This window comes from Pogona vitticeps, chromosome 2 (assembly GCF_051106095.1).
Source record: "Pogona vitticeps strain Pit_001003342236 chromosome 2, PviZW2.1, whole genome shotgun sequence".
Lineage (NCBI taxonomy): Eukaryota > Metazoa > Chordata > Lepidosauria > Squamata > Agamidae > Pogona > Pogona vitticeps.
The window spans coordinates 269,300,817-269,316,736 of NC_135784.1; positions in this window are offsets into that span (position 1 = coordinate 269,300,817).

The window sequence follows — 15,920 nt, forward strand, 5'->3', positions numbered from 1 at the left end:
TCGCTTTTGTATTAAAAATGCTCAGAACATTATACCTAATAAGACAAAAGAGATAATACTTAGGAAGGCCATTATAATATGGAAACACCATACAAAACAAACAAAAAGTATCAGCTGATCAAAATTCATCACCACAATCAATTAGAAAACAAAAGTAAATACTCTGAAAGAAGTAACACCTATCCAGAGCTTGAAAATGTTGTATATTAGACCAGTGGTCCCCAACCTTGGGCCTCCAGATGTTCTTGGATTTCAACTCTGAGAAATCCTGGCCAGCAGAGGTGGTGGTGAAGGCTTCTGGGAGTTGTAGTCCAAGAACATCTGGAGGCCCAAGGTTGGGGACCACTGTATTAGACTACAAATCCAGGAACCTCCCTGTCAGCATGGCCAGTGGCCATACCATTTGGTGGACCTGAAAGGTTGTAAAGCAAGTAAGATTTCCAAGTTCAGGCCCTGACCGCCCACTTGAGGTAAACTGAAGGACCGAACTCAAATTACCCCTTGATGGATACTCAGATGCCATCACAGGAAGAGATGAATACTTCTCTGAAATACTGTACTTCTGAATGAAAACTTGGGAGGCACAATATGCTGTTTTACTGGATGATTTTGGATGTTATAACAAGACGTAGATATGTGCACTAGTTCCAGAGGTGGTCCATGCATACAGGTTGGGGCCTGATCCATTTTGGGACATTGTTGTTGTTATGTGCTGTCAAGTCAGTTTTATAACAACTCTAATAGGGCTTTCGAGTGAAATATTTAAGAAGTAACTGTACCGGTTCCATATACCCCAGTGATTTTCCATCGTTGAGTGAGGATTCAAACCCAGAACCCCTGAGTCCTAGTCTGTCACTCTATTCATTACATGGCACTGGGTATCCCCTAGGGTATTTAGAGATACCCAATTGTGACCCTTACCATGACAACACAGAAACAAACATTTCCAAGAATAGGGAAACACAAAAGGCTATGACATCCACAGAAGCATCAGAATTATTTCTGGAATAATTATCTACTCACCTCTAGCCCAGGGAATACAAGAAAAAGAGAAGCAGAAGATAGCCACTATGAGCACCACCACACACATATACATTCATTCATGCATACACACATGGAAAGAAAAAAGAGGTGAAAGGGGGAAAAAAGAAGAAAAGAAAGCAGGGCCAGATATGGGAGACCTTAACATCTTGAAATGACATTCTGACCTAACCACAAGAAGGCAGGCATCCATCTTGTTTCTATATGTCAAACACACACACAGTTCTAGCAGTGTAACTAGTTTTTAGAAAAGAAGGAAAAGTACAGGCAATATGCTACACTGATGGAAGTTCCTCACTTCACATTGCAGTTAAATATGCAGAGAGCAACTGCTACAGCCCAACCCTCGGCAGCATTTCAGTGTTCGAAGCATTGAGGAGAGGTCTTGGGATTTGCTGGGCGTTCAGCTGTCGATTTCATCCTTTGATGACAACACAGTCTTCATGAAACTGTATATTCATTTCTGTTTCCTTTTCATAGTTTTTTTTGTCTGCTTGTTTTTAATTTAACATTTTTAACCCCAGGAATGCCAGGTTGTTTATGAGGGATCTGTGTAGCATACTGCTTTTCCCTGTGGGTGAGCAGAGTCTACTTACTTCACCCCATAATCACCACAGGTCTCCACAAATAGCCCTGATGTGATCTATATTTACGCGACTGCCTGAAGACTGTGCACGTGCCAAATAAGATAAATATTAAAATAGGGTTCTGGATGCCTGCAATTGAACTACCAGACTTAAAAACAATTCATCAAAAGCCATAAGAATTTCTTGTGCTTTTTAAGATATCTTGGTTCCCTCTGACTGACTAAGAAATAACAGTGTCTGCTTTTGATTTCTAATTTCATGGCCAAATTACAGATTACTTAGAGGAATTATAGTTTTTGTTTAAGAATCTAAATCACTGTCCTTAGTGTTCCCTATTATCTGAAAGTCCCAGTTTTGCTATTTTCTTGTCTGTTTTGTTCTTTCTTTACTTAACTGAAAATCTACAACTCACCTTAGTATTCAGTGTATACTGTAGCTGGGATTACATTTACTGCTGAGTGCTCCATTTTCTTGGAATGCATCCTGCACATGAAGAGGGGCATGTAAATGTTCACTGGGAGATCAGGATCAGATGCTGTAAAAATGAAGTAGCTGCTTTGTTGTTTCTGCTCCAGTTTGGGAGGTTTAAACTGAACACCCATGGGATGGTTGCCTGATTGAGCCATACGTTGGTGGTCATGGTCTGTCATGTTCATTCTAGGGCAGAAGAAAAAGAAAGATTGCTATTGAACATATGGATAAGACACATCCCGAAGAAATCATATATGAATTAGTTCAATGGTTTTTGCACCAATGCACCATTGTTCTTGTCTGCTGGTAATTCCCTTGGCGGGGTATAAATGTAGCTGCAACAGATGAAGTATAAAACCCTTGGTTTCCTGACCGCAGTTGTTTTATCCGACGAAAGGTCTTGGGTCTTCTCTGGTAGGCCCAGTCTAACCCCCCCCCCAGTTAGAATACCTCACCTGATGTTGGTATCATGCCTCTGTATCTTGTTCACAGGAGCTGTGACTTCTGGCAACGGGTGATTTCCTTGCGGGGGAGTATAAAGGCAGCTGCAACAAAGGCAGTAAAATAGAGTTGCCTTCCTCACCCTACTTGTTTTGTGGGAGGAAAGGTCTTGGGTCTTTTCCAGAAGTTGTTGCCAAACTGTTTTCCATGATGAGTCAATCCAAGAAACGAACAGCTCTGGCCGCAAAATTTTGAATCTATTTGCCAACGGAGCTCCTGGTAGGCCCTGTCTAACCTCCCAGGGAAAGCCGCCTCCACCTCCAGAGGACTCCCTGGCCTTCCCTGCCACCTATTTCAGTCCCCAAACTGTTAGAATACTTTACCTGATGTTGGTATCATTTGAGCTGCCTCAAAGTACTCTGAGAAACGCAGCCCCACCTCAAGCCCAGAGAAAATTATTGCGGGCAGTCAGGGAACTTCTTTACTCCTGCAGCGCAGGAGGAGGAAAGAGAGGCAGGGTGGCTCCAGAGGAAGGAGAGGTGGGGCGGCTCCGTTGTTCTTGTTTCCTGGTGATTCCCTTGGTGGGGTATAAACACAGCTGCAACAGATGAAGTATAAAACCCTTGGTTTCCTGACCCCAGTTGTTTTATCTGACAAAAGGTCTTGGGTCTTCTCTGGTAGGCCCGGTCTAACCTCCTCCACGGGAAAACCGCCTCTGCCTCCAGAGGACTCCCTGGCTTTCCCTGCCACCTATTTCAGTGCCCAAACTTTTAGAATGCTTTACCCGGCAATGGTGTTATGCCTCTGACTCTTTTCCCTCTTTGGACTTGTCATCAATCGCCAGCCCTGGTGGTGATTTCGGTGGAGAGACACAAATGCAACATAAGCAGCAAGTTAGAATGAGCTTCCCCACCCTGGATCTCTTGCTCGAGGAAACGTCTTCTGGGGTCTTTTCCTCTCTCTTTTTCTCTTTTTTGGTTATGCTGACAGCGAGCCTCTGCTGCTTTCCATATTCTTGTCTCTTGAGGACAACATGGCTCTACCTCAGAGAGGGACAAAAAGTCTCTGCTGGACCAGATATTTATAAAAGTGATGAATTGCATCACAAAGTGGGATGACAAAGTTTGGTCAAGGTATTGTTACCCGGCAGGCCAAAGATGGGAGGCCTGCCTTGTTTTTCCTTACTGGTAGCAAATTGAAAACAAGGACACAAGTATACAGAAAGCACTTGTCTTTGTTTGGAACCATCGTTTTTAAAATTCTTTGGACTATTGGGTCAAAAGCCTGGAAGGCAGCCCATCTAGGAGAAGGAAAATTCCGATTTCAAACCTCCACTGCCTTGTGGCTATATCCACTCATGGAAAAGGCTTCAGGAGTTAACTTCGAGGCAAAATCCAGAGCTGGAGTCCTGGAAGCAGTTCATGTCATTCTGTCAACTCCTGCGACGTCGCTGAAACCAATTATATTGGCTCTTACCTTTCCATTGGACTATTTCAGTGACATGGAGAGGGGGGATTTGCTGCTTGGGTAACAGCCTATCCTCCATATTATTTTACCCAGGCTTCATGCCCTGGAGAGAACACTCCAGCTTTGCGTACAGCGTCAAAACACTAGACGCTGTTCCAAGTCCTCCATACAGAGCACATTACCATAGTCTCTGGAGAATGAAGGATGCCTATGAAGAATCTGGGATTATCTCTGCAGGCCATGCTCAAAACTATTTAACAGAAAATGAACTAATAAAATGCTTAATGGTCATATGTGCTCTGACATGGCATGCTTAGTGAGAACTATATCTGCTACTTGAAATTTTGGAAAGAAAAATAAATAATTTTTATGAGCCAGCACTGCCCAGATTTAGAATTATGAGCAAGCTAGGGAACAAATAATTGTGAGCTAAGAGAAACAGGGATCTGGGGATAATTCAGAAGGCAGGAGCAGTGGACAGATTATGTGTCAGGGTTAAAGAGTATGACCAGAGACACAAGATGCAAACGAACTCAAAAAGAGTTTGCACTGCTTAAGCAAAGTTCTACTAGCCCAGGGAACTCTCTCTAGCCAGGGTTAGCTTTGGTGGAGTCAGTCTAGAAATGTTCTTCCCTGACAAGCTGCAGTAACATAGCTTGTCACATGGGGGAGTGAGTAGCAGATTCTGACAAATTAAGGTACAATTCACTCCTCAGCTTAAAATATTTTTGCTGTCCCAACTACTCAGCCCCTCGATGAGAAATCCTCTTTAACGCTACCTATCTGACAGAACTGATAGAAATATCCAGCCTGTAATCACCCTATTATAGGGGCAAACATTTCCTAGTGTTCATTTTTTGCCACTCCAGGGCTGCCACACACACATCATCTTCCTGAACTCTCCAGGTCTGATGAGATTGATCTGTGCTTCCTGGGCAAGTCTGTGCAACTACTTAGTAAATATACTGCATGATTGTACAGATTACACCCTCTGCTTTTCTTTACATTTCTGAAAATTATCTGAACATATGGCTTCTTCATACCCATCTTTGTGAAGAACAGCACATTGTCTCAGTGCCTGACTCTGACAGCAAACTCGATGCACAAACACAGGAAACTCTGTATTGTGTGTGTTTAGTCGTTTAGTCGTGTCCGACTCTTCGTGACCCCATGGACCAGAGCACGCCAGGCCCTCCTGTCTTCTACTGCCTCCCGGAGTTGTGTCAGGTTCATGTTGGTTGCTTCGCAGACACTGTCCAGCCATCTCATCCTTGGTCGTCCCCTTCTCCTCTTGCCATCACACCTTCCTAACATCAAGGTTTTTTCCAAGGACTCTTTTCTTCTCATGAGATGGCCAAAGTACTGGAGCCTCAGCTTCAGGATCTGTCCTTCAAGTGAGCATTCAGGGTTGATTTCCTTTAGAACTGATAGGTTTGTTCTCCTTGCAGTCCAGGGGATTCTCAAGAGCCTCCTCCAGCACCACAATTCAAAGGCATCAATTCTTCGGCGGTCTGCTTTCTTTATGGTCCAGCTCTCACTTCCATACATCACGACAGGAAAAACCATAGCTTTGACTATTCGGACTTTTGTTGGCAAGGTGATGTCTCTGCTTTTCAAGATGCTGTCAAGATTTGTCATCGCTTTCCTCCCAAGAAGAAGGCGCCTTTTAATTTCAGGGCTGCTGTCTCCATCTGAAGTAATCATGGAGCCCAGGAAGATAAAATTTGACACTGCCTCCATATCTTCCCCTTCTATTTCCCAGGAGGTGATGGGACCAGTGGCCATGATCTTAGTTTTTTTGATGTTGAGTTTCAGACCGTTTTTTGCACTCTCCTCTTTCACTCTCATTACAAGGTTCTTTAATTCCTCCTCACTTTCTGCCATCAGAGTGGTATCATCTGCATATCGGAGGTTGTTGATATTTCTTCCGGCAATCTTAATTCCGGCTTGGGTTTCTTCCAGTCCAGCCTTCCGCATGATGTATTCTGCATATAAGTTAAATAAGCTGGGGGACAATATACAGCCTTGCCGTACTCCTTTCCCAATTTTGAACCACTCAGTTGTTCCATGACCAGTTCTAACTATTGCTTCCTGTCCCACATATAGGTTTCTCAGGAGACAGATAAAGTGGTCAGGCACTCCCATTTCTTTAAGAGCTTGCCATAGTTTGCTGTGGTCCACACAGTCAAAGGCTTTCGCATAGTCAATGAAGCAGAAGTAGATATTTTTCTGGAACTCTCTGGCTTTCTCCATAATCCAGCGCAAGTTAGCAATTTGGTCTCGAGTTCCTCTGCCTCTTCGGAATCCAGCTTGTACTTCTGGGAGTTCTCGGTCCACATACTGCTGAAGCCTACCTTGTAGGATTTTGAGCATAACCTTGCTAGCGTGTGAAATGAGTGCAATTGTACGGTAGTTGGAGCATTCTTTGGCACTGCCTTTCTTGGGGATTGGGATGTAGACTGATCTTTTCCAATCCTCTGGCCACTGTTGAGTTTTCCAAACTTGCTGGCATATTGAATGTAGCACCTTAACAGCATCATCTTTCAAGATTTTAAATAGTTCAACTGGAATGCCATCACCTCCACTGGCCTTGTTGTTAGCCAGGCTTTCTAAGGCCCACTTGACTTCGCTCTCCAGGATGTCTGGCTCAAGGTCAGCAACTACATTGTCTGGGTTGTCCAGGATATCCAAATCTTTCTGATATAATTCCTCTGTGTATTCTTGCCACCTCTTCTTGACGTCTTCTGCTTCTGTTAGGTCCCTCCCATTTTTGTCTTTTATCATGTTCATCTTTGCGCAAAATGTTCCTCTAATATGTCCAATTTTCCTGAACAGATCTCTGGTCTTTCCTTTTCTGTTATCTTCCTCTATTTCTTTGCATTGTTCATTTAAGAAGGCCCTCTTGTCTCTCCTTGCTATTCTTTGGAAGTCTGAATTCAAGTTTCTGTAACTTTCCCTATCTCCCTTGCATTTTGCTTCCCTTCTCCTCTCTGCTATTTCTAAGGCCTCGTTGGACAGCCACTTTGCTTTCTTGCATTTCCTTTTCTTTGGGATGGTTTTCGTTGCTGCCTCCTGGACAATGTTACGAGCCTCTATCCAAAGTTCTTCAGGCACTCTGTCCACCAAATCTAGTTCCTTAAATCTGTTCTTTACTTCCACTGTGTATTCATAAGGGATTTGGTTTAGATTATACCTGAGTGGCCCAGTGGTTTTTCCTAATCTCTTCAGTCTAAGCTTGAATTTTGCTATGAGAAGCTGATGATCAGAACCGCAGTCAGCTCCAGGTCTTGTTTTTGCTGACTGTATAGAGCTTCTCCATCTTTGGCTGCAGAGAATATAATCAATCTGATTTCGATATTGCCCATCTGGTGATTTCCATGTATAGAGTCGCCTCTTGTGTTGTTGGAAAAGAGTGTTTGTGATGACCAGCTTATTCTCTTGACAAAACTCTATTAGCCTTTGTCCTGCTTTGTTCTGAACTCCAAGGCCAAACTTCCCTGTTGTTCCTTTTATCTCTTGGCTCCCTACTTTAGCATTCCAGTCCCCTAGAATGAGAAGAACATCTTTCTTTGGTGTCAGTTCTAGAAGGTGTTGTAAATCTTCATAGAATTGTTCAATTTCAGTCTCCTCAGCAATGCTGGTTGGTGCATAAACTTGGATTATTGTGATGTTGAATGGTCTGCCTTGGATTCGTATTGACATCATTCTATCATTTTTGAGATTGTATCCCATTACAGCTTTTCCCACTCTTTTGTTGACTATGAGGGCTACTCCATTCCTTCTACGGGATTCTTGCCCACAATAGTAGATATGATAATCATCTGAGCTGAATTCGCCCATTCCTGTCCATTTTAGTTCACTGATGCCCAGGATGTCGATGTTTATTCTTGCCATCTCCTGTTTGACCACCTCCAGCTTCCCAAGGTTCATAGATCTTACATTCCAGGTTCCTATGCAGTATTTTTCTTTGCAGCATTGGATTTTCCTTTCACTTCCAGGCACGTCCACAGCTGAGCGTCCTTTCGGCTTTGGCCCAACCACTTCATTAGCTCTGGAGCTACTTGTACTTGTCCTCCACTCTTCCTCAGTAGCATGTTGGACGCCTTCCGACCTGAGGGGCCCATCTTCCAGCGTCATATCTTTTAGCCTTTTGTTTCTGATCATGGGGCGTTCTTGGCAAAGATACTGGAGTGGCTTGCCATTTCCTACTCCAGGTGGATTGCGTTTAGTCGGAACTCTCCACTATGTCCTGTCCGTCTTGGGTGTCCCTGCACGGCATAGCCCATAGTTTCTCTGAGTTACTCAAGCCCCTTCGCCACGACAAGGCAGCAATCCATGTATTGTAGTCGTACAAAAATTAGAACGTTAGTATGTACTGTATCAATAAAAATATATCACCAACTGATATCAATCCATCAAACAATATTTATGAACAATGTTCTCTCTTGTGCTAAGCAAATAAATAATATGATAAAGTTCTCCAATGCAAATGTATGCAGTCCAGGTATCTACTCACAGAAAGTGAAAATTTAGGGTCTGGAAGTGTTGAGTAAAAAGTCCCTTCAAATGTGTAGTCAAGGTCTTGGACTCTTGGGGTAATGTTGACAAGCTCCAAGCATGAAAGATTGTCCATTAACCACTAACCATGTTAACTTCTTCAGAAGATATCCCTTGGACCTCCAAGATGCTGGAAACAGGAACATTCATGAACCGAAAACAGTTATCAAACATAATAAGAATAAACCTTATTTTGTTGTGCTTGCCCCACTATTAGGTAATATTGAAAGTCTCTTTACTTAAAGTATATTTCGATTCATTCCACATACTAGTGTCCTCTTATCTGTTTGTTAGTTCTCTGCTGTAAATCATTCCCAGAAATCAAGGTAATTTATACTCCCTAGTGGCTACCAGAATTCCTTAAAGGGTCCTTCCTCTTTATTGTATTGTGTAATTCTTTAAATTTATAATCCAGAAGGATTATATACCATCCCACTTAATCATTTTAGTACCTGCAACATAAATAATGGGATATCATATGCCCATGTCCTAAAATACATGTAGGGATGAGCACTAGACCCATCAAAGTACATATTCTTGAGCACTACCGCATTAGAAACAAAATTCAGGAGGCTTCTCCAGTGCAACATTTCCTTACTCAAAAATCATTCTAACAAGGATCTTAGATTTTGTATTTTTTTATAAACATATTAAACATCAATTTTCTCATACTGACATCCACAGAATTTTATGTCATAAAGAGGCTTTTTGGATACATAGATTGCACTCACTTAGCCTAGCAGGACTAAATACCTATTTAGACTTCTTGGCATTTTTATAAACTTAGTTTCTTTATCTTTTATTCTGTACTCCCTAGATTTTGATAAGCAAACTAGATGCAGCAGCCAAAGTAGAGAGGGAAGAATAGTGCTCCTGTATTCAGTGGGACATTAAAATGTTTGGTCCTTAAATATGATAGACTAAGTAGACGAAAATGAGATCACTGAAAAAGTGATACGATTATGAAGACAATGGAGAATGGATATTTCAGTTAATTATTATAGACTCTGTTATGCAATTCAGAGCATAATAATACTGTCCACCCCCCATTATTCTGCTAAAGGTCCTAAGGAAGGAAACATAGCAGTTAGCACCACTTCCAGAGAGAGGTTAAAGGCTGTGAGAGCAAAACATCTTCAAAACACAAATGCCTTATTTATTTGTTAGATTTATGGTTATTGGTTATCAGACGCTGCATTGTTTTGTATGTTTGAAAAAATACTGATTCAGTTTTAATGGATTTCTTACTGTAAAGTGGAATGCCTTGGGATGTACTACATGGAAAAGTACTAATATAGTCTGTATGAAACATCTACAATACAGCTGACTTTACTTTTGATTGGAACCATCGTCTTCCTAGGATGTATACAGGGAAGCAGCCAGAAAATGGCCAAACAGAGCTTTGTAGCATGTCACACTACAGTGTAAAGCAGAAAACAGTCAGTCATCCAGGAGTTAACCATCAGAAACCTATACCTTTTTGGAACATTTAAGATTAGTTGGAAGATTTGCTTCACATCCTCTCTTTAAAGATTTCCCAGTGCTTAGAATGGGATGGGCAAAATGGGTGGATCCAGCTGGCCAGTTATCTGTCTTGTGCTGGTGGGGACACTCTGGGCTCACACAGATTGTGGAAAAGGCCACCCTTCCACACACAAAAATAAATCTTAAAGCAGCTAGAGGTTCTGTTCATATTTTGGGATGTTCAGCCATACTTGATGGCCTATTTATAAGCTGAATCATTCTTAAAAGTTTCCAGGACCTTCAATCCACCTTGTTTTGCAAGAATGGAGGAAACCTCAGACCCACAAACTTAAATGAAGGAGCTGCACTTTGCCCATCCCTGATTTAGGCTGTGAATGCCATTGCCCGTGTAGCCAGAATGGTACCACCACAAATGAAAGGCAGGTATCATCACATTTGGAGGAAGCTCCAGACACACAAAGAGTAATTAGGAAGGAACCTCCAAGAGCTGTTTAGTGAGAAGCGGTTGCCTTTTGCTGCAGGTGTCCAAAGAATTTCTCTCAGTATATGATAGATGAAGCCTTGGCTTCTGATCAGGGAGGGAATTTGACGTGAAGAAGGTGTTACTCTTCTCCAAGGTGGTCATTTTGTTATTTTTATTCTGATTTTTCATAGATGTTATTCTTTGAATTACATTTTAAATTCCTCTTTAATCTTGTCTTTATTAGGGATGAGTACATCCATCAAGTCTGCATCTGTGGTTGTCCTCATTTTCCTATCAGGTCTGTCTGTTTCTATCCATTTTTTTAAGGTTAAGGTTAAGGTTCCCCTTGACAATTTTTGTCCAGTCGTGTTCGACTCTAGGGGGCGGTGCTCATCCCCGTTTCCAAGCCATAGAGCCAGCGTTTTGTCCGAAGACAATCTTCCGTGGTCACATGGCCAGTGCGACTTAGACACGGAACGCTGTTACCTTCCCACCGAGGTGGTACCTATTTATCTACTCGCATTTACATGCTTTCAAACCGCTAGGTTGGCGGGAGCTGGGACAAGCGGCGGGCGCTCACTCCGTCACGTGGATTCGATCTTACGACTGCTTGGTCTTCTGACCCTGCAGCACAGGCTTCTGCGGTTTAGCCCACAGCGCCACCACGTCCATTTTTTAGAAAGGATTAAAATGAAAATATGGGCATATTTAAGTGCACTTTCCCCCTCAAACAGTACTGCTTGTACCTTGAAGAAGGAATGCTTACAGTGGATTTTTTTTTCATGTACATTTTAACAAACACATTTTTTCCATGCAAACCCTTTGTTTTCTTTTGAAAATTAAACTATTTTAAAAAGAATATTAACAGAATGATACAAAACAGAGTTTCAGGATAAAATTATAACAATGAACTTTGCAGGAAAGGGCTGAAAGAAAGAGGGAAGTATGACTTTATTTTCAAATACATTATATGTATATTCATGTAGAGTTGAAGTCCTTCCAGGTTAATTCTTGCTTCACAGTCTTGAGGCTTATTTTTGTTCAAATACACACACTCTTCAAACTGTGTAGTTCACTGGGTGCATCTTCAGTCATCCAGGAATGTGAAGCTTCTAGAATGCAACATGTGCCCCTGTTGATTCCAAGCAATGCAGATCAAGGAAATTGCTCATCCAAGTGTGTACTTGGGCTGGTTTCTTATACGGCCCTAATTATAATGTTTTAAAGACTGAAATTCACTTTGAACAAGATGTTTAAAAATAAATATCTTAAAAATAAATGTGCCAAGCACTTGCACGCTTGAAACATCCTTGACACAATGGTTTGAGCTGCATTTATGGCAGCACTGACATTTACTCTAACTTTTGATGATCTCCGCAGTTTAATTGTACTGCCATCATTAGGGATAAACAGGATGTATAAACTGGCATTTAGAATTTGAATAATGAATTGTGAAAATGTATCTGGTGTCAGAGAAGCTTCCAAAAGTGCCCCCAAAGGCCTCTGTGCTCCAAAGAGATGCAGAATGGGCTTCCCAGAAGGTATATTTAGAACCTCCAAAAACTGATTGGTGTAGGAATAAAATTGACATAGGGCCACATAAGTTGGTTAAAACATCTCTCCGCATTTAGGAGGTTTAGTCAAATCCAGGATAGAATCAGATGAAGGACAGGAAACATATTGCGATCTAGGCTAAGGTACAGATTTTTTTAATTTTTTTTTAACAAAACTTTACTTTAGACAATCCATCACATTACAAACAGATAATACAATTAACTAGTCATCTTACTTACTAAATATTTTAATATTCTAAACATCATGATTCAAAGGGTACATTGTATCTGGGACTAACAATGAGATTTAAAGCAAAGTTTGCTGCTTTAACGTCAGGAGACAGACAAAGACACAAGATAGAAAGCAGAAATCTCAGCAAAAAGCAAGGTAGGAGGAGAAATTGTGACTCAAGTACAGTGAAGCAGATGCAAATTACTGACTTGCTTGTAGTGTGTGTAGGTGAGTGTCATGCATACATGCATATGAGTATATATAAGTAGGAAATGCATGAACACTTTATTGAGAATGTTTCATCAAGATTTTTATCACATGGCAATATAACATATAGCCTTACTTTCAGCTGCCAAAAATTGCAATTCTTTGTCAATCCTCTCCTTAGATTCCGGCTTCAATACTATATGCTTTGTTGAAAATCATTGCCTTGATCCTGGAACCCAGCAGTGATACAGAAACTGAAACTGACTGGCCAGTGATGTTGACAGAGGAAAAATGTGATGCACCATAACTACAGCACTGTAGCATGTAGAAATAGAGCCTCATAAGATGCTAGAGACCTTTGGGACTAAGGCAGTTGAAAAGCCTGGCTGAAGATAATTAAGCCTAGACCAGAAACAGTTGTTTCTGCGTTTAGGTAGAGCAAGGGGTCAGCATGATCCATGTTTCTTACATTCTGTGGAGCTGGTACACCAACACAAGCAGTATAACCAACATAAACCTGTGAAGATGTGATGGTGTGCTAGATTCCAGGCCCAAGGGCTATACTTTTAAGTCTCTTCATGTCTCAAGATTCAAGAGCCCTAAAGGGGCTTGCTCCATGGAGGGGGGGAAAGCAATTTTAGAACTCTCCTGCTAGCTGGGCTCTGTCCAGGGTCCTGAAAGCCAGGGAGGACCTGTAACCACTCATCCCTGTCTTCATGTATGTGTCCACTGGTAAAACATTTCCTCTCTGTTTGCTCTCTCCTTTTTCTGCAGATTGCTTGCCCTATTTGTACTTTTCTTAGTCACCAATGGAATCTTTATTGCTAGAAAATGGCAGTCATTATACAGACAACTGACAATCTCTGTCCATGTGTTTTTAGCTTGAGACACTGAGAACCTGGCTGCATATAGATGTAAGGTTACATTATAGTTTAGAGTTACATGAATGGTCTTTTGATTGTTTCTGTTTCAGCTTTATACATCTCTGTCATACAGACCCGAGGAGGAGACTGAAGGCTTATGATATAATTTTAACTAAACTCACTTTACCGTTATGCCAGAACCTGGACAAACTGTCAAACAACCTACAGTTTATTGACACACAGTAACTTCAAATCATGGTTTAGGAACTAGCCTTGCTTCATTAAGCCATGGTTAAGACCAACCATAGATTAGAATTCAGATGTAATTCTAAACTACAATTAACTAAGAACAGAAGCAAAAGCTTTTGATTTTCATGCTGCATACCAGTAGAAGGGAGAGAGAGAGGAAACTACACCAAACCCTCGTTTAGCATTATATCCAGCCCAGGTCAAAGTTAACACTAATCTAGATAGAAAATGAAAGACAAACCCACACTAGGTACTTCAGCATGATACTGTAGATATATAGAGATCTAGGTATAGACATAAATACATATAGCCATAGATATTACAGATAGCCTACTCAAACTATATCTACATCTCTGCTAACATCAGGTACAACATAGGGTGAGGAGCCAAGAAGTTGTTCAAATAAAGAAAACTCCATCATAAGCAGCCAAGACAGTCTCCAGATTTGAAGGAACTTGGGCAAAATGACCTCAGTCTCTTGGATCTCGAAATATTCACTTTAAGTGTCAGCTAGACTCAACCATCCAGTATTACATTGCACATTGGGCTGGGGTAGTAAATATATAAATCAGCAGCAAAACCAGGATATTAATTGATTGGCAGACAACACCCTTCTCCATTATTTAATTTAGAAGCTGCAATAAAAACATATGGATGGAGTCAGGTGGGCCCTTACATTGGCCCATAGTTAAGAAAGATCAGGCTAGGAAGTGGGTGCTTTTGGATTGATGTAGCATCCTTGGACTTCCGTGGCCAGCTATCACATAAATTACCCACAAGGACCTCCTACAGGCCTCTGCAATCCAAGAGTACTGGATTTTCTGTCATTTGGCCTGTTTGTTTGGCCCCCATTCTTGGTCTTCTCAATTGGATCATGATAACTTATGGCAATAAAAGCAAAATGGCCCTGCCCTTAGCCTGAGAAGAACTCCTTTCTGTTCTGAGCTTCTGAATCCTTTCTCCTTCCTGGCTTGATTCCAGTCCATTCCATTTTGCCTTTCATTTTTCTCACTGCTCTTTCAGTTTTCTCAGTTCATATGCTTGGCTGCAACTTTGGCTACTCATGACTAAGAAATACATGTTCATAACTCTATTCTGTTTCTTGCATCCTGTTCTTCCAATGGCTCAGCTGAACTCTGGTGCTTAAAGTTTTCATGTTTATCCAGGAGTCCTTGATCCCAAAAAGCCATAAACAGTTTCTGCACATGGAGCTGCCACCTTATCACTCAACCAAAAATACAGTAGATGTATAAATGTACACGCTATTTCAGTTCGGCACCTTATGTTCCTGGCCAGTCGTAACTAGGGAACAATATAAGGGTTAAGAGCACAGCCAGATATTCATACTCCCATCTTTTACAGCTCTTCCAAAGTGACAAAAAGAAGAAAATTACCAGTTCAAATGTGTGTTCCCAAGAACACTCTAAAATATAAAGGAAAAACAGCACAAACAAGCCCAAGTAGTCTGTTTATATAGCTCGAGAGATTCTGATAAAGAAAAACAAACATAACCTTTTCAGCTGTTCCTCACAAGGGGAAAAAATGAAACATTTGATTATAATTGTTTTAATGAGCTGTGATTCAAAATGAAGTTGTAATGGTCTGGCTAAAAAATATTCTGTTAATGAGCTTATACTTCTATCAAAATGTGTGAGATATAAAACTCTCTGAGGAGAAAGTTAAGCAGCAAGAAATCTTTAATTGCTGGGGGAGAACCTGAACAATATTATGCTAGTACTAACAGCGATGGTGGTGTTTCTAAACTATAGTACCTGTACAACTACCTTCAGCAACTTCTATTCTCTGGATGCATTACTTTGTGAACACAGCACTGGACAGCTTCCATGGTTTGTCTAAGGGACTGCTATTTGCTGTACGATGACTTCTAAACTAATCTGTAGGTGGCAAAATTACTCTGCTTAATTTGATTGTGAGGAAAAACTCACATGGTATGGATGACATAGATACAGCTTTGTAGATGATCCTGACAATGGTAGAGAAACTGAGAACTGCAGCTCGCTAGTTTGTGATAAATCTGATTATGACAAGATTTGGAAAGACATTCATAAAGAATGGGCCAAAAGAATCTGAGGCAAGTCAACTGGGCTGCATTCAAAGATGATTTGGAAATGGCACCATAGCTAGCCACAAATAATTTTTTAAAAAAGACACACGTTATGATATCGGTAGAAGCAATGTCAGTGCATATTTCAATCATTTCACATCAGCGGCCTTGTTTTTGGCCTTATTTTAAAGTGTTATCAATGAGCTAACCTTTGAAGCCCTAAAAATCTTAGTACAGTT